The following is a 19,428-nucleotide window of genomic DNA, read 5'->3' as shown; positions in this document are numbered from 1 at the left end:
CCATAATCATACTTTCGACTCGTTCATTAAAACCTATTTTTCTCAATGTTGTACTAAAGAATCTGTCATTCACCAGATCACATACTTTTTGGAAATCAGTGATAGCGATAGCACATTTTATCTTGGTCACAGTGGTGATGGAAATTATGTCCCTGTATTCAGCTACACTTTAGAAAGCTTCTGCCAGCCACACAGAACTGATATGCGCTTACTGCCTTTTTGGCTAACTGAGAGAATCTGTTATTTAAAATTCCAGAGATTTTTTTAATAATCAGAGTTCAATAAGGAACTGGGACGAAAGGTGCTGAGGTTTCCTTTTGCCGTATTTTTTGGAATTAATGCTATTGTGCTCTCTTCAAAAGCAGCAGATTTTGGTTTTCCATGAAGAACCTCGTTCACCATTTGGTCGAAATTATCACCAATCAGTGGGCAATATCGGATGTGAAATTCAACAAGCAAATCAACCGATCCCGTCGATGTCTTCAAAGGAGACTTGCACACGGGTCTATCGGATTTCTTTGTTAGTAAATTCAACGAGAAGGTCTTCATTTTCCTCGCCTGAGGCCTGTGGAACTATGGAGCCAAGTAACTCGTTGAAGGACTCTTCACAAATCGGATTTAGAGAGTACAGACCATTGTAATACTTACACGCACGATTGACGATGTCTTTCTAGATCGTGAGGGCCACGCCATTAAAGTCTATCAATGGAGGTTCGTCTTCTATTTCATTCTTGCCTCAGTAGATGGTACAAGGAATTATTTTCATCCTCCGAGACGGTTTCAGCCTGGGGTTTTAATTTCAGACTCTCCATCTGCTGTCTTTTAATACTGAGCAATTTCGCCTTGGTTTGCTTAATATCCACCAGACAGATGCTGGAAGTGTTTCCCTGCACAGATAAATTTCGTAGCAAGATGAAATAAAATTCTAAGGAGTTCTTTAAATCTCTCGATCGTTGTACACTATACTGATTAGGCTTTGCTCTGTTGCACTCCCAATTTGTTACGTGCCTATATGCAGAGCGTAGGCACATTGCCCATGCTTCTTTCGAACTTCCTTCTAATTCATCTTCCTGCATCAGTGATATGTTGCCGTTCCATTGGCTTGTGTAACGACGAGACGGTTCCCTAGTTAAACTGATGGAAGCCAGCATGGTGCAGTGGTCAGAGAAATACGAGTACACAGGAGTCGTCAGTGCTTTAATTAGCCGGCCGGGGTGGCCGAGCGGTTCTAAGCGCTACAGTCTGGAACCGCGTGACCGCTACGGTCGCAGATTCGAATCCTGCCTCGGGCATGGATGTGTGTGATGTCCTTAGGTTAGTTAGGTTTAAGTAGTTCTAAGTTCTAGGGGACTGATGACCTTAGAAGTTAAGTCCCATAGCGCTCAGAGCCATATGAACCATTCTTGCTTTAATTAAGAATCTGTCTAGGCTCTGCGAAACGTAGAGTCGCTCAATTCTGCTACATGATTAAGGACCGATATATGTGAAAGCAACAAATGTAGGATATTTGATGTCCCAAGCATATTTGAGTTGCAAAACAGTGACTAAAGGTTTCAGTTAACTACAGACATTAAAAATCGGAGTCTGGGTCTTTCTTGTTTATCACACCATTAAAATAACGCCAGATAATAAGATCCTTAGGGTTTCTGAGTAATGAAAAAAAATGATCCTTCTTTTCTAAAAAAATGTTGGTCTCTCCCCTCGGTTGTTGCTGCATCAATACTAATGGAGTACATTATTTCAATCCCAAATTAAATTCTTATGTTATCAAAACTCAGCATCTTATGTGCATAAAAATAATAATGATTGTGGATACAGTTTAACCATTATGACATTTAATCCCCTCTGGACTGAATGTATACACTGATTCGGTTGTGTAGTGTGTCATAAAGCCGTTTTATCCTCTCCTGAGGCGAGGTGGACAATAGTTACTGTAAACGGTCCTTGATATGCCGTATACTGGCACTGGGATGAGGTTTACGTCAGGACTGGTCGCATAAACGTGCTATTGACAGATCTGGGGATTTTTCAGGCCGTTAGAGTACCTCAACATCATACAGACAGTTCATAGTCACATGCCAATACTACGGTGTTGAAAAATGGCACCCCATACATGTGGCATGACGGGCAGCATATGAGTGCATAGGACGTCCATGACGTTCCATTGTGCTGTCAGTGTTTTCTTAATCACTGTCAGCCATGGCCTGAAGTTATACGCAGTGGCTCTGCATACCATGATGCCTGCATTAACTGCGCTGTGCCTCTTCAAAACGTCAGAACAATGGAACCGTTCCCCAGGTCCTCGTCATACTTGTTAACAATAGTCATAAGCGGTTTGTGCAGAAATTCAACACTAAACGCCATGCAACGCCATTCATCAGCAGCACATGCTTTCCACTCATGACATCACTTCAGTCACAATCATTTGGGTTGTCGTGTTAACGGCAGCCTACCCCTGGGATGGTAATTTTCTAGTCTGGCTGCTACTGGTCTCCGATAGATGGTGCTGGATGACAGATAATGTTGCGGAGAGCCCTTTACTTTTACCCGGAGGGACATATAGATTAATAAGAGTAAAATTAAAGACTTTCATACCTATCGCTCTCCCGGAGTCCAGCCTCTCAATATCTGTTATCGGAATCCACACCCTCATTATAATTACCGTCTCTACATTACAAGAATGAGATTCTCACTCTGCACCGGAGTGTGCGCTGATATGAAACTTCCTGGCAGGTTAAAACTGTGTGCCGGACCGAGACTCGAACTCGGGACCTTTGGAAGGTAGGAGGCGAGGTACTGGCAGAAATGAAGCTGTGAGGACGGGTCGTGAGTCGTGTTTGGGTAGCTCAGTTGGTGGCAGTCAGCCGGCAGCGGCCGTGGCGGTCGGACGCAGGTTGTTTGCGCTCTCGCCCGTGGCAGTCGCGTGCTGTTTGGTAAGTGTGCGCTTTGCTGCGATGTTGCAGAGAACACAACAGTGGAATCAAAAACTCGAAGGACTGGACACCGCACGACCTGGCGTGTGGTAGCTAGCCCGACATTTCACCAGGGAGAAAATATACACCCCAACGCTTCAAGGGCCTGACGGACCTGCATACTCAGCGGAAGAGAAAGCAGAACTAATGGCTCGAACACTCGCAGCGTCATTCACACCGAACCTGGTACCATCAGATCCAGTGTTCACACTTGCTACTGACCAAGAGGTTACACGCATTCTAGCCCAACCATCGCGCGACGACATTCGACATGCTAGCACAGCCGAAGTCTCCTGGGCTATAATGCATTCCGCTGCTAGGAAAGCCCCTGGTCATGATGGCATTCAAAACCGTGTCCTCCAGGAGTTCACGGATAAAGCAACTGAGTACCTAACACACATAACGAATGCCATACTAAAACACCAACACTTCCCCGCCTTTTGGAAGACGGCCAAGGTCCTGATGTTCAGGAAGCCGGGGAAAGAATACAGCCTCCCACAAAATTACCGACCCATCAGCCTTCTGAGTTCGCTCAGTAAGATTGTTGAGAAGGTGATTCTCAAACGCATCACTAGGCACTGCATAACAAATGACATCCTGAGACCGGAGCAATTCGGCTTCAGGAATCACCACTCCACAACACAATAACTCCTACGGGTCGTTGAACATATAACACATGGCTTCAACATAAACAAAGCTACAGGGGCAGTGTTCCTGGACATCGAAAAGGCTTTCGACCGTCTATGGCACAACGGCCTCATCCGCAAACTCAGCGACGCGGGATTCCCTGACGGGCTGCTGCGTCTAATACACTCATACCTCACAGACAGGAGTTTCAACACTGACGTGCAGGGAAAACAATCAACACAACACGGTATACACGCGGGAGTACCCCAGGGAAGCATCCTAGGGCCCCTGCTGTTTAACCTCTACATAAACGATCTCCCAACCACACACAACACAATGATGGCAATCTACGCGGATGACACAGCCATCTTTGCGCAAGATTGGAAACCATCAAACATTACGTCACGCCTACAGATTGCACTCAGAGTGGCCGAGCCTTTGTTGGAGAAATGGCGTGTTAGAGTGAACGTCGACAAGTGCGAAGCCGTTCTGTTCACTAGAAGACCGAAGCAACTGCGCAAACACCGATACTGCAGACCAATAACTCTACATGCACGCCCAATACGTTTCCGTGAGAAAGTCAAATACCTCGGTGTCTGGCTGGACCGGAAATTACTCTGGGGGGACCACATACAACACATGACCAACCGAGCTAGCGCGAGGCTCAAACAGCTCTATCCTATGCTCAACAGGCGTAGCACACTGAACAGAAGGGTGTCGAGGTCCATGTACATGACACTTATCCGACCCCTGATGACGTACGCAGCTCCTGTCTGGGGATACGCTGCGCCTACACGTCTGCGCCGTCTGCAGCTCATACAAAACAAAGTACTCAAAATCATAAGCAATGCTCCACGATACACACGCATCGCGGACCTTCACCGGGAATACCGACTTGAGACTCTCACGGAGGTAATCCACAAACTCACCACAAGACTATACAGAAACTCCAGACATTCGCAGAACCCGTTTATTCTGAATCTGGGGAACTACGACCACAACCATAGATGGAAACATAAAAGACCAAAAGACATACTTGTAAGGACATAACATCTATGGCCAAGCATACGCAAACATAACGGCACAGGCGAGCCCCTGTAAATCAGACCCATTACTGGATATCCAGCTGGATTGGAGTACACTGCCGAATAACTGGCACCACACAGGGAAGCCGTACCGTACACTGCATGCAAACAAGCTCCACACATCCCCCACACAGTGAGATGATCTATGGCCGATCTCCCACTACTGTATAACGATCTTGATTGTTCCAGGAATGCAGCAGCAGCAACAACTGGGACACATCGCCATCGCTTGTCATGGTAATGATGCATGATACCTATACTAACAAATCCAACCTTGCATGAACTATCGCAGCTAGTAAGCCACTACTGCTCTTACTACCCATCCCACTGTCGCAGAGGTTTTTTTCCCACGGCACGAGCCATGGCACTTTTTTTCCTCTGCTCTTCAAATCGCTACCCTTACTCGCGTTTCGTCCACTATCTATCACCTGATGGACCGTGTTAATGCGTAGCATTACCCAGACGCACGGACAACATCACAGCCCAGCATCCTGTGATCCACACACTAGACAACTAACATGTTTACGGAGGTGACAGTAGAACTTTTGGTTTGGTCACCACGTTGGTGCGGGCGTGGAGGGGCCCCATCTCTTGTGGAGTGATGCGTTGCAGACGATTACAATGGATCAACTTATACGAAAAGACACGTTGAAACTGAGCTTTGACCCCAATTATGTACGACCCAAGTAATTTGAAGTCGAGCTATTTATTAAAGACGTTATGAAAATCACAATTGATGATATGGTTGGCTTTCACCTACCGATTGTCAGCAGTACGGTGTACCTAAAATTGTCGACACCCGAAAAATGCGAGCAGATAGTTCAATCGTGTGGAGGGGTTTTAAAGTTCAAACATTCTGACGGCAACGTTGGTGAAGTCAGGGTTTCATTTGCCGGTCTCGGATTGAGAGCTATTCTAATATTTGAATTACACTTTGAAATAAATGCTGATCAAATTAATGCCAAATTGAGGGAATACGGGACGGTCATCAGCAATATCGCAGAAAAGTGGTCGAATATGCACATTTTCCCGATGTTACACGGTGTCCGGCAGGTGAAGATTGACATGTTTAAGCACATTCCGTCCCACATCACCGTCCGTGGATACAGGCCCATAGTGATTTATGATGGACAACCGAGAAATTGCGCGGGATGTGGTTCCACAGAACATATCCGTGCTCAGTATGTACAACGGCGCGTGGCGCAAATGCCGGTTGGTGAGCGTGAGCAGCGGGGCCCGACGTCTAAGTTGCCTATATCCTACGTCGCCGCCGCCCGGTCTAACGTTACCTCTGAACCACGTTTAGACGTTCCGCTGGAGGGTTTGCATGACGTGCAGGAAGAAGTCACACCGACGGAAACGAACGTCGTACAGAATATTCTTTCCTCACACACCCGGAAGACAGAGGGAAATACTCACTCGAAGCAGGGTCAACAACAGGACACCGAACGCAATCCGGCAGGCATACCAGTTCGAGAAGACAAGTCAGACGTGGACCAGGTGGAAACGAAAGAGACAGCTGTCCACCAGCCCCCGCGGTCTCCCAAATCACGGAAGAAACGCCGGTTGGCACATCAAAGGGCAGAAGAAAAGGGGCCAAAATTGCGCGAAAAAGCAAACCATGTACGGCAGAAACTGACTGAAGTGACGGTACCAACATCATCGACAAACAGCCAAACGACAAAACAATCCCGGACGGACGAATCAGACACTGATCACGGATGATTACCCTCAGAAGACCCTGCGATGTCGGTACAATGGATCAGAACCCTGTGCCTGAATGTTCCACCCTACCGCATCGTGATATGCAAGGAAAATGGTTCAAATGGCTCTGAGCACTATGGGACAACATCTTAGGTCATCAGTCCCCTAGAATTTAGAACTACTTAAACCTAACTAACCTAAGGACATCACACACATCCATGCCCGAGGCAGGATTCGAACCTGTGACCGTAGCAGTCCCGCGGTTCCGGACTGCAGCGCCGAGAACCGCACGGCCACCGCGGCCGGCGTATGCAAGCAGACAAGATCGTGAGTGATTGGTCGGATGACGTTGATGAAGGCAGTCGAGAAGAAGAGATGGCAACGGAGCTGCGACATATAGATGGTCTGTTGTCAGAAGCTCAAGAAGATGTGTCCCACTGGCAACACAAGGCTACCGCCGGCATCAACGCAGTGGCTGATGGCGCAGACTTCTTTTAGATGATGTTCGCCATTAACATGAAGCAGTAGGCATATTATCACCTAGACCTCTGCCCTCATGACGTCTTTGCAAGCTTACCGAATTGCGACATTGAACATCAATAAGATCAGCAGCCCACTAAACTTAATAAATCTTCACGACTTTCTCTATGCTGCTGATACTGATTTCGTCATGCTGCAGGAAGTGAGCGATATCAACCTTGACCGTATCACAGGCTGCAATGCCATCGTTAATACTGGTCATAACAATGAACTGGGGACCGCGATTATGGCTAAAGAAGGGATCGTGATGACACCTGTCGAACGCCTGGCGGATAGCAGATGTATAGCAACTACTATCAAGAATACCAGATTTATTAATCACTACGCCCCTTCTGGATCGGGGAGACGACGACAGAGAGAAGAGTTTTTTAAAGACGACATTGTGCTAGTCTTTGCACGACCTACAGAACAAGTTACATTCGCCGGTGACTTTAACTGTGTAATCAGTCCCAAAGACCAGACACCAGACTTCAACCCGTCCCCCGAGCTTCGGACTCTTATGGAAGAGTTAAATTTAATCGACACATGGGAGCTTACACACGGCGACAGGCCCGGATTCACATTCGTTACTGGCCACTCAGCTAGCCGTCTCGATAGAATCTACGCGTCATCAAATATGAAGGAACATGTTTTGCAGGCAGAGCTATGGCCCCTGTCTTTACAGATCATGTGCCATATATATGTACCGTAAATTTAGAGAAACAAGGGACGTACAGGGCAAGGGAACCCTGGAAACTAAACGTAGCGCATTTAACAGACTCGGGGTGTCATACAGTCTTCCGAAACACGTGGGCAGAATGTGAAAAAAAGTTTCCCACGTACGATTCCGCCATTACGTGGTGGGTAAAATGTGCGAAACCCACCTGATCAAAGCGATGAATTATTCCAGCGAAAGATGTGCCTGGCAGTAGCAAACCATGGAATTTTACTTTCAGTGTTTGAGAGATTTATATCGAGAAGATGCAACAGTAATAGCAAATCGTATGCATATTAAAAGAATACAGGCTACGATTTTAACACTTAAACGGAAGCAACTAGAAGGCTGTAAAGTAAGGACACGTCTGCAAAACGCCGTACCGGACGAAACGACATCAATGTACCAGGTGATCAAAAAGTCATTATAAATTTGAAAACTGAATAAATCACGGAATAATGTAGATAGAGAGGTACAAATTGATACACATGCTTGGAATGAAACGGGGTTTCATTAGAACCAAAAATACACAAAAGTTCAAAAAATGTCCGACAGATGGAGCTTCATCTGATCAGAACAGCAGTCATTAGCATAACAAAGTAAGACAAAGCAAAGATGATGCTCTTTACAGGAAATGCTCAATATGTCCACCATGTTTCCTCAACAATAGCTGTAGTCGAGGAATAATGTTGTGAACAGCACTGTAAAGTATTTCCGAAGTTATGGTGAGGCATTGGCGTCGGATGGTGTCCCTAGAGATCTCGGTCGATCACGATACACTTGCGACTTCAGGTAACCCCAAAGCCAATAATCGCACGGGCTGAGGTCTGGGGACCTGGGAGGCCAAGCATGACGAAAGTGGCGGCTGTGCACACGATCATCACCAAACGACGCGCGCAAGAGATCTCTCACGTGTCTGCAACATGGGGTGGAGCGCCATCCTGCATAAACATCGTACCTTGCAGCAGGTGTTTATCAGCCAGGCTGGGGATGATGCGATTCTGTAACATATCGGCGTACCTCTCACCGTCACGGTAGCAGTTACAAAACCAGAATCACGCATTTCCTCGGAAAAAAAGGCCCGATGACGGTAGATGTGGTAAATACAACCCATACCGTGACTTTCTCGTCGTGCAATGGAGTTTCCACGACAGTTCTAGGATTTTCGGTAGCCCAAATTCTGCAGTTGTGGGCGTTGACAGACCCTCGGAGCGTGAAATGAGCTTCGTCGGTCCACAACACGTTACTCAACCAATCGTCATCTTCCGCCATCAACTGAAACGCCTAAACCGCAAATGCCCTCCGCTTCATTAAATCGCCAGGTGATGCGATGGATTTTGTACGGATAGCATCGGAGAGTACTCCTAAGTGCCATCCAAACAGTAGTGTATGGAATGCCGGTGCGACGTGCGACTGCACGAGCGCTAACTTCCCCACTACAGTCTCCATTTCTTCCTGAACTGTATCAGTAGCATTACGCCTTGTGCTCGATCGGCCACTATGTGGTCTATCGCCTAAACAACCCGTGGCTTCGAACTTCTCACCACAGCTACATTTGTCAACCGACCTTTACCCGTTCGTATCCCCTTCCTATGGCGATAGGGTCTTAACTCTGAACTAGCACATTCTCCACCCTGATAATACAGCTTCACTAAAAGCGCCTTTTCAGGTAACGTCAACATGCTGCGACTGCTGGTGCATCTGATTCTCTCTCTCATTACAGCTCCTTCTATACACGATTGTCATGCGCAGTCACTGACGTTTTGCTGTCCAGCGCAATCTGTCGGACATTTTGTGAACTTTGTTTTTTTTGGTTCTAATAAAACCCCTTGTCATTCCAAGCATATGTGTCAATTTGTAACTCTCTATCTACATTATTCCGTGGTTTATTAAGTTTTCAAATTTATTCTGACTTTTTGATCACCCGGTATCATGTTATTCGTGAACAGAAAAGGGGACACAGAAAGATATTGACAGAACTGAACACTGCCCCCTGGGATTTTGGGTACCAATACCACTATGCCTTCACAGTATTCTCTTAAGATATCATTTCCAGCATTGAGGATGTCGTTACAGACCAAGGCCATCTTTGGAACTAAATGGTGACGAAAGGTTTGATAAAACTCTGCCAGCAATCCATCGGGGCCAGGCGATTTATTCTTTGGGCTCCCCCGAATAGCGTCTGCTACTTCATCTTCAGTCATAATAGCAGAGAGGCCGTGCTCAATGTCGCAAAACAGCGCGCCGTAAGAGCTTGCTGCGCCGCTATATCCACTGGGTTGTCCGTTAACAGTGCTGTGAAATGTTTATAAGGCTCGTCTCCAACAAATTTTACATATTCACATACTCCTTTACCTTTAATCCAAATAAATACAGACTCATTTACAGAAATTTTTCTCTTATTACGAGTATACAAAGAAAATGGAGATGGGGACATATACACAGATTTTCCAAAGTCTTTATTTGCCAGTTCACCAATATGATAGGTACGGTAAGCAATAATGTCTCTGTCTACAAAACTTTCAAGGCCAGGAACGTTAGGAGCTCCTGTACCACCTCGTACAATAGCTACAGTAAGCCATCCATTACCATGTGTAAATGAATCGTACATGCGGTAGGCAATAATGTCTCTGTCTACAAAACTTTCAAGTCCTGGAACAGAAGGTACTCCTGTACCACCTCGTACAATGGCTACAGTAAGCCAACCATTGCCATGTGTAAATGAATCGTTAATGTCAATGCTGAAATTGAGTCGACATCCACAGAAAACACACGGTACGTTGACGAGTGCAGTTGCAGCAGTGTTCTTCACTGTGTTCTTCTTCTTGTCTGCAGCCGATGTTGTGAATTCAATGTTTTCAATAGTCTTGTACACAGTGTTCCTTGTGGCAAGACAGTCGACAATCTCCGGCCGATTACATTACTTAACACTGATTATAAGATTTTCGCGCGTGTCATGATGCAGCGATTCTGTGCGGTAATCAGTACTGTCACGGGGGCCTACCAAACGAGCGTTGGGAAGACTAGAAACATACAGCAGACGTTAAGTGAATATAGAGATATCATAGCTACAGCCGCCGCTTGCGACATTCGATGCGCTTTAGTCTCGCTAGATTTTGAGAAAGCATTCGATAAAGTCAATCACTCATATCTTCTGCGCACGATGGCAGCAACGAATGTTCCACGGAAAGTTATTGACACTGTTACACTCCTGCTGAGAAACGTTACATCCAAGATCTGTCTCAACGGACAACTAAGTAAACCAATTAACATCACTAGTTCGGTACGACAAGGTTGCCCCATGTCAGTGGCTTTCTTTGCCGTTGCTATTGAACCCTTGCTGTTCTCCCTGACGTAAGATCTTCCGGGATTTCGCATACATGACCAGAAGATCGTATGCCAGGCATTTACGGATGACGTTAGTTTCGTGGTGACGAAAGCTGAAGACTTAGAACGCGCGTTTCAGCTGATAACCACTTATAAAGCCGCATCAGGAGCGAAAGCAAGCTGGCCGGAGTGGCCGTGCGGTTCTAGGCGCTACATTCTGGATCTGAGCGACCGCTACGGTCACAGGTTCGAATCCTGCATCGGGCATCGATGTGTGTGATGTCCTTAGGTTAGTTAGGTTTAATTAGTTCTAAGTTCTAGGCGACCTCAGAAGTTAAGTCGCATAGTGCTCAGAGCCATTTGAACCATTTGAGAGAAAGTAAACTGTATAAAGTCTGGTATTATGGAACTTCGTAGGGGACTAGAACTTGGCAACAGCCGATCACTAAAATGAATGACAACATTTAAATGTCTCGGCATTGAATACACGAGCAACGTCCGCTGCACGGCTGCTCTTAACTATAGAAAATTATTAGTACAAATTCGAGCCGGCATACGACAACATCATTTGTGAAAGTTCAACGCCATACAAAGAGTGCTTTTAGTCAATACATCGTTTCCAAAGTGAATTATGTCGCGCAAATTCTACCAATACCAAAGGTCATAGCACAACGGATGCTTGCAGCGCTCGGACACTTTGTCAGTAGGGGACAAATTTTCAGTCCCATTTGAAACCTAGACGCTACCCTTGGGAAAGAGCGGCCTAAATGTGACTGACGTTTACCACAAAGCAAAACCATTATATATCAGGAACATGTATAAACAATGGCAACGATCACCAAATACCTTAACGGCCCACCTTCTCAATGAAATTGCACCGGCTAGCATTAACCTTCCTGTAAACGTAAGTCACATCCCGACCGCACTTTGCCACTTTAGAAACTTTTTCCTAGAATACAGTTATATTAAAAGCAACATACCTAAGAATGATCGCTACAGGGTCAAAGCTCTTTACAGCTGCCTGACGGACAGTAAACCGCGAAACAGAATAGAAGTGAAGTATCAAGATTGCAACTGGGCGAAGATCTGGGAAAACATTCATGACACACACTTACCACCACAGGTGAGGTCTACATGGTACATGGTGGTCAATAGGATCATACCGACAAATTCAAAGCTACACCTGATTCGCTTGGTAGACTCGCCGAATTGCATTCACTGTACTTTACTACATATCATCGAACATCGCTTTGTATGCGACAATGTGAAGGACATCTGGATTCTCTTTACACGGAAGCTTGCAAGTATGCTGCGTACTGCACCTAGCATGATTACTCCCGATACCGTTCCATACCACAACATAAATCGACAAGCACTCAGTTGGCTTCAAGGTCAGACGGTGTCCTATATATTATCGGCGCCAGAAAAAATAAAGAAGACTATTGGCTATACTTAATAAATCACCGCCAGAAACTTCAACAAATAGACAAATATAGAGAAAAGTATGCTTCCTTTTTACTCCGAACGTTAACGTAGCGAGATATTGTCTTTATTCACTTACTATTTCTTTAGGAAGAAGTTCATTTACAACGAAGACAGGTCTATGTTATGTTTGATTATCCCATGTAAGAGGAATAAACGATTTGTTCATTCTCGCTGCTGAAGAACCCAGCAACCACAAATTGATTAACACACATTCAGTCATCCCTGGAAAGTGATGTGCTTCTCCCCTTACCGCAGAAGATATCATTTGCTTAATTTCCACAAAATATATAGTGGCTTCCCAGAATAACCAAAAGGTTAGTGAAGAGACTCCATCTGTTACACGACTAAATTTTAATTTCCACAGAGAATTTTTAAACGCGAAGAAGCCGAGCCGATGAAGGTAATTTAGGCGAGCGCGAGGACGGGCCAGAAGGGGTGGATGGAAAAGGAAAAAAGAAAAAGTGGAAGCGTGCTGGGCCCATAACCCAGAGGTCCGTGGATCGAAACCACGCTCTGCTAAAATTATTCTTTTTCTTGGGTGCTTCGAGCTCGATCATTAACCTTGGGGTGCGCTGATTCAGCGTAGACAGCAACCCTGTGAGTTGTGAAACGACGACGTCGTGTGCAGAAGACGAGAAACACTTCCTAAGACGCAGACTTTCTTACGATTTTTTAGCAATTACATTCCTTGATCACAACGGTAATGCTTTCTCGGGGCACACGTGCAACTTTCGCGATATTAAAATCGCATCTCCCCGGCGGGGAATCGAACCCCGGTCTCCCACGTGACAGGTGGGGATACTAACCACTATACTACCTTTTTTTTATTATTTTAAGAACTAATTATTTCACGCCGGCATTCTCTGGAGACTGCCAAAAACAGCATTTTCTGGTCCCTGCTTTATTAGCACCATTCGCACTTTTCTTTTGCGAGGGCGTTTCTTAAATACCGCACCCATTCATAATTTTTTTTTTATCCTTGACCGCTTTTTTCGATAGGGCCACGGTGGGAGGTGCTGTTACAAAATTCATTTGCCTCCTGTGAGGATCGAACTGACGACCTCTGGTTTACTAGACCAGCGCTGTGCCATTTTTTTAATTTTTATTTATTTATTTATTTTTTTTTTTGCCGTAGTGCTCTTACTGTTTAATCTGAAGGGCCGGTCGTTGACGTTGAATGGTACCAGTGAGGAGTGAGGAGGTTTTATCCGACACCTTGCTTGTCAAAAATAATGGCGTCCATGTTTACAAAATTTTCTTTGACTGCGGTGAACCGTTTCATTTGCCATTGTGCTGTTCGCATGTAAGTTTCAAAACTTACGAGATCGTCGTCACCGTTGTGGCAAATAACATATGTCACATAGTGTCCCAGTAGCTACATCACAGTGTTGTTCTTGGTCGCAGGATAATATGTGGTGTCTGGCCAGAGGAGGAAATCGGTGGAGTGACTGGCTGCATTGCTGCGAGTTAAGAGACCCAAACGTTGTTGCACCCACTTCCAGTTAAGTAAATGGCCAGCGCATGTAAATCTGTGGCGTAAGGTGTCGACCAGGCCACAACGCGCACATCGATCACAGTCGTGTAAGCCTTTGCGGTGCAACAGTTCATTGGTGGGGATAACACTATTAACAACCTGATACCACGTGGATGCCACAACGGAAGTATGGATGGATAAACTGATGTTGTGCCAGACTATATTCCATTGGACGCTTGGGTGTTTGAGTTCCATGGGGTGGTGTATCGTGTTTCGATGCCATCTGTCGAGCAGAACCTTTGTCGATAAATCCGTCCTGTGAACTACGGTGCCTCCGATGTAACTTACTTCGAGATAATAGTACCGGACATGTTTGAGTTTAAAATTGATTTGTCCTACAGCAGTGGGTGGACGGAGGTCGATAGGACGTAAAATTTGGAAGAGCCAATGAGTTACACTGAGCGGTTCCTTCCTCAACAACGTGGTAATGCGTTTGATGTACAAGGCCGTACACTTTCTGTCGATGTCTGGTAAATTGAGTCCTCCAGCCTTCCTCGGCAAGTTCAATGTGGTATATTTCGGTTTAAAAATGTGCCCTTTCCAGAGAAAATAGTTGGAGATTTTCATAAGTCGCTTCGCCTGTAACCTTGGAATCGGAAAGAGTTGGGCCATGTAGTAGGCTTTACTGAAAATGTAAGTGTCGAGGAGACGAATACGTTGAAGCAGGTTGATAGACCGCCAGTTGTTTTCGCGAATAGCGCCATGCATGGTATCGGCGATCCGCCGCCAATTTTTGGCACACATTTTCAGTGGGCATCGATCGACAATCATGCCTAAGGTTTTGTGGTTTTCCGCAGTTTGTGCCCACGGGACAGTTACGTTCTCCAGTCCACGGATGTTGACGAATCTGCATTTATCGGTGTTAATTTGTGCTCCAGAGGCACGGCAGTAGTCATCAATTGCGGATTTAAGGATGTGTATATCTTCTTCGGCCCGTATTAAAACCCCGACATCATCGGCGTAAGCGCGAACCACAAAATAAGTATCGGCCGTGGTCAGGCCGGTCAGTTTATCGTCGATGGAGCGTAGTAATGGTTCGAGCGCCAGCACGAACAAGAGCATGGAGAGGGGGCTCCCCTGCGGCACCCCTCTTTGAATCTCGATAGGCTGCGTGAGCTGTCCATTGACGATAACCTTCGTTGTGATACCAGTTATCAAGTGTCGTATGACGGCAATAACGCTGGCATTTTATCCACAATGCTGCAGGAACCGTATGAGATAATCATGACTCACACGATCGAACGCTTTACAAAAGTCAAATAAGAGTGCACAGTTCACGTTAGTCACCGATGCTATTGAAATTATGTCTCTATATTCCGAGATGGGTGTCATAATAGACCGACCAGGGAAACAGGATTGATGATTTTGGACCACCTTTTTCACCACCGCCGTTAGTCTGCTATTTAGTGCTCTGGCAAAAGTTTTATAATCGAAATTCGGTAAAGTTATCGGACGATAATGATCAAGATTTCTCCGGTGTTGACGTTTGGGAACCAAGACAATTCTGCCTTCCTTGAGGCCTGCCGGCAAGTGAGTCCCGCTCATCACCTCGTTGAGGACTGTTGTAAAGGCTTGTCCAATGAGAGGCCAGAAGCGCACATTGAATTCTTTCGGCAGCCCATCAGGGCCGGGGGATTTGTGTGACGGGGAACCAGTGATCAGGTCCAGGACGTCATCCGCATCAAAATCTTGCAATATCGCGCAGTTATCGGCGTGCGTGACTTCTGAAGGTGGAGTACAGAAGGGCTCAGTGTCAGCATTCCCACGGGTAGCACATTGCGAGTACAGTTGAGTAAAATATTCGTGAACGGCGTGAAGGATATCCCTCTGATGAGTGAGGAGGACCCCATCATCGGTCTCAAGTTCCTCAATAAACGTTCTCTGGCGGTTCGCACGGTGCTTTATAAGGTGGTACAGGGACGTGACTTCGTCTTCTTTGAGCGATTTGGTTTTAGCTTTGGTCCGCAGCCCCGCCAGTTGTGTACGCTTGATGGCTAGTAGTTTGGCTTTGATTTTCTTGATCCCTTCCAAGTTCGTATTCGTTACGGTTGCTTGTGTATACAACTCCCGCAATACCGCCTGGTAAAAATCGATGGTCCGTTTGGTATCCTGGGCTCGTTGCCAGCCATAATTTTTCAGAGTTTGTCTCATCCTCCGTTTGACTACCTCATTCCACCAGGCGATATTGGTAGCGTACTTACAACGTCGCTTGAGACAGTCCGTCCACGTCGCATGAATAACATCTTGTATGTAATTATCCGTCAGGAGAGGAACATTGAGGCTCCATTGATTCCGGAATCGGTGAGTCCGTTGTCTGTCTAAACTGATCGTTACGGAAAGGGCACAATGGTCTGAAAAGCTAGCTGGAATGACATCCGTGTCGAGAACACGATGACAGATATTCGCCGTGACGTGCATCCGATCAAGGCGGCTGCATGCCGTCGAAGTAAAGTACGTAAATTTAACCTTAGTGGGGTTCTTTAGTTCCCATGCATCCTGCATTCGCGGATGACGTACCAGATCATGCAATTCCCGACAGTAATTGAAGTTCGGAGACTGATCTTTTCGATTGAGGACACAATTGAAGTCGCCACTAAGTATTAATTGTGATGGGTTCCGTCGCAACAAATAGATGATGTCTTCTTTGAAAAATTTGGCTCAGTCGGATTTGTGAGTTGAACCAGGCGGAGCGTAGATGTTCACTATGGTGACGTCAAAAATCCGACAAGCAATACCTCTACCACACTCGAGTATTTCAATACTTCGAACAGGGATGCCCTCGTGTAATAAAATGGCTGTGCCTGTGCTCGTGTCTTTCGTTACATTAGCTATCGTGTGAAAACCCGGGACGGTGAGACTTAATATAGACACTTCCTGTAGGAGTACAACATCAGCTTCAGAGTCGCAGATGAACTGTCGCAACAACGCTGTTTTCAAAGCTGACGTGACCTTGTTAATATTAAGAGACAGAAATTTAAATGCCTGGGTCGTGCCCATCGGAGGAGGAAGAAAGCTGCATTGCATTAGCGGCCCAGTCCATCGCACTGTCAGACTGCGAAGTTACATTGCCAGGTTCGCGTCCAGATTCCGCGGCTCCTTTATTCGGAGTCTTCCTTCGGGCTGCGGAGACATTTGGTTTGGGTTTAGTTTTCCGTCGTCCACCAGCCGGGAGTTCAATGGCAGAAGGTGGGGTGGGCGGATCATGACTGAAATCGGTAGTCGGAGTACCGGCTTCCTCCACTGTAGCTAACTCGTGCGAAATCGCGGCGGCGGAAGGCAAGGTGTGTTTGTTTGTATCTACACGATCTGTTGGTAAATAGTCTTCCGGCTTCTCAGAGTGGTTGTGTTCATTGAGGGGCAGGTTGGTGTTTACAACGGTCTCCAGACCAACTTCCTCGTCGTGTGGCTGTAGAGCCGACATCGGACGGTCGTCCTCTTGTTGTGCATCCAAGTCGTGTTGTGGCGGGCCGGCCGGCGGCGTCACAACAGTCAGCTGTAAACACTGCTTGACACTGTTGTTGACCGACGCCGCCGTGGAAGCAGCGGCGTCGGAGCCCTCATCTATGCTGTCTACGGCAAGGGTTTCCTGCGAGGGAGGGATCGCGTCCGTGACAGAGTTCTGGTCGTTGGCCGACAACTCTTCATTAGTTCCACTATCGTCACAGGTACGGCGTCGTTTGTTACCGACCGATAACGTTGTGCTGACAGCAAGTGGAAGCTTCTCGCTCTTTTGCGCTAAAGGCGGGAAGGACTTGCTGCTAAGATCGGGTTCAACGGCCTCTGACGTACTGGGTTGCAAAGTTGTCTCCGCCCCATTCTGATGTTGGGTCATAATATCAGCTAGTGAAAACCTATGGCGTTTTTGGAAGGTGTTATTAAGCATGAAAACACGCCGAGGACAACCACTGCGTAAATGTCCGCTCTCGTTACAAATATAACAAGTTTCTACTTACCCACTATAAACGACATGTGCTTTATAGCCACAGAACACGATATTCGAGGGAATATTAACTTTCATGCTCATATCAACGGAACGAACCCCACTGTAGCATTGCAATTTGTGTTGGCTAGACCATTTTTCCATTCTGATTTGCCGCATATCACCGTACTTAGCAAGAACATCTTTCAACAGGTAATTTTCAACTTCTGGTGGCAAATTGAATACCAGAACCTGTTTATATTCTACATCGGCATTGGTAATTATCACGGTACTCACCGACTGGTCTCGATGATGGAATTCCGCCTTTCCTCCAGTTTTCTGCAAGATTTTTTCCAGTTGTAACGCAGTGAGAAACTTGACAAAGAAACAGTAATCCGCCATATCATAGTGCACTGTGTGAACCTGTTCTGAAGTTATCCCAATTATATCCACAATTCACTCATGAATTTCCAGGGAGTTTGGTTGCACACGACACGATGCCTTGTCAAACTCAAAACATAATGTATTCTGACGGGGAACCGATTTAGCCATAACTGTAACGATAAGCGACGGAAACCGCTAGTAAGAGAAACAAGACGACGAGGAAAGACAAAAACTCGAAGTAACACGAGAAAACGCACAATCACAGTCACAAGAAGCGACGTAAACACGGCTTGCGGCGCTACGACGGCACGGAAGCTGAGGCACGTCCGATCGCTGTCGCGTCTGAAGCGGAACTGTCACTGGGGCTACATAAGGGTGCTTTCAGTTAGCGGTATTCGCTTTGCTGCCAACCTGTTGTGGCTACAGACCCATCATACGACCGTCACCTGCGGCCATACTGCGACTTTAGCACCTGTCTACGGATGCTTCATACGATTCTTGTTTCATATGCTACACTTACAGGCATATCAGCCGCTTGTCATCACCGAAAAATTGCAGAAAACGCGCGCCTTGCCGTCTGCTACCTGTCCAACGGCGAGGGCAGACGTGTGGCAAGCTGTAAGCTATGCAGGCGCACCATGGCCGAGCGGCTAGAGGAGAGATGCCTTCCTTGGCAGCTCCCTGCAGAGTGCGGAAGACCGGAGTGGCCGCGCCGCCGTTGTCAGTGGACGACACGCAGTTGGCGAGCCACCGAGAACACGTTGCTCCGCGATGTGTACCCGCCTCTTATTACGAAACGCAAACAGTGGCCCTGTGGCGCAACAGATAACGCGTCTGACTACGGATCTGAAGATTCCAGGTTCGAATCCTGGCAGGGTCGGCATTTTGTTAGTTGCGGGCGCGTAGCTAGGCAGTGCATTCGAATGTTTCCACCTGCGTGCAGTGCAATGTCAATCCTAAGCATCTCGCAGCTGCATCTCGAGACGATCGTGGTAAATATCGCTTCGTGCAAGCGTCAGTCGAGCAAAGTCGAGACAAGTCAAGCTGAGAGATGTCACACAGTTAATTAATCGGTACGCGACGCAGACAACGCTTTTCCAAGTGTCCCATGTCACGCACCGAAGAGGGCGAACGCCTCCACGCAGCAGAGTGGCGCA

The 19,428-nt window shown here is 46.6% G+C and overlaps 1 non-coding gene across 1 annotated transcript; it reads left to right on the top strand.

Annotated features, from left to right (window-relative positions):
* The first annotated feature begins 19,078 nt into the window (after window positions 1–19,078).
* Window positions 19,079–19,151, top strand: Trnar-acg. The gene has a single exon. It is a non-coding gene; the product is annotated as a tRNA-Arg (tRNA).
* The last annotated feature ends 277 nt before the right edge of the window (window positions 19,152–19,428 follow it).

The sequence above is a fragment of the Schistocerca piceifrons genome, chromosome 8, assembly GCF_021461385.2.
Source record: "Schistocerca piceifrons isolate TAMUIC-IGC-003096 chromosome 8, iqSchPice1.1, whole genome shotgun sequence".
NCBI lineage: Eukaryota > Metazoa > Arthropoda > Insecta > Orthoptera > Acrididae > Schistocerca > Schistocerca piceifrons.
The sequence above is the reverse complement of the archived record's forward strand: the minus strand, read 5'-3'. Positions and strand labels throughout refer to the sequence as shown.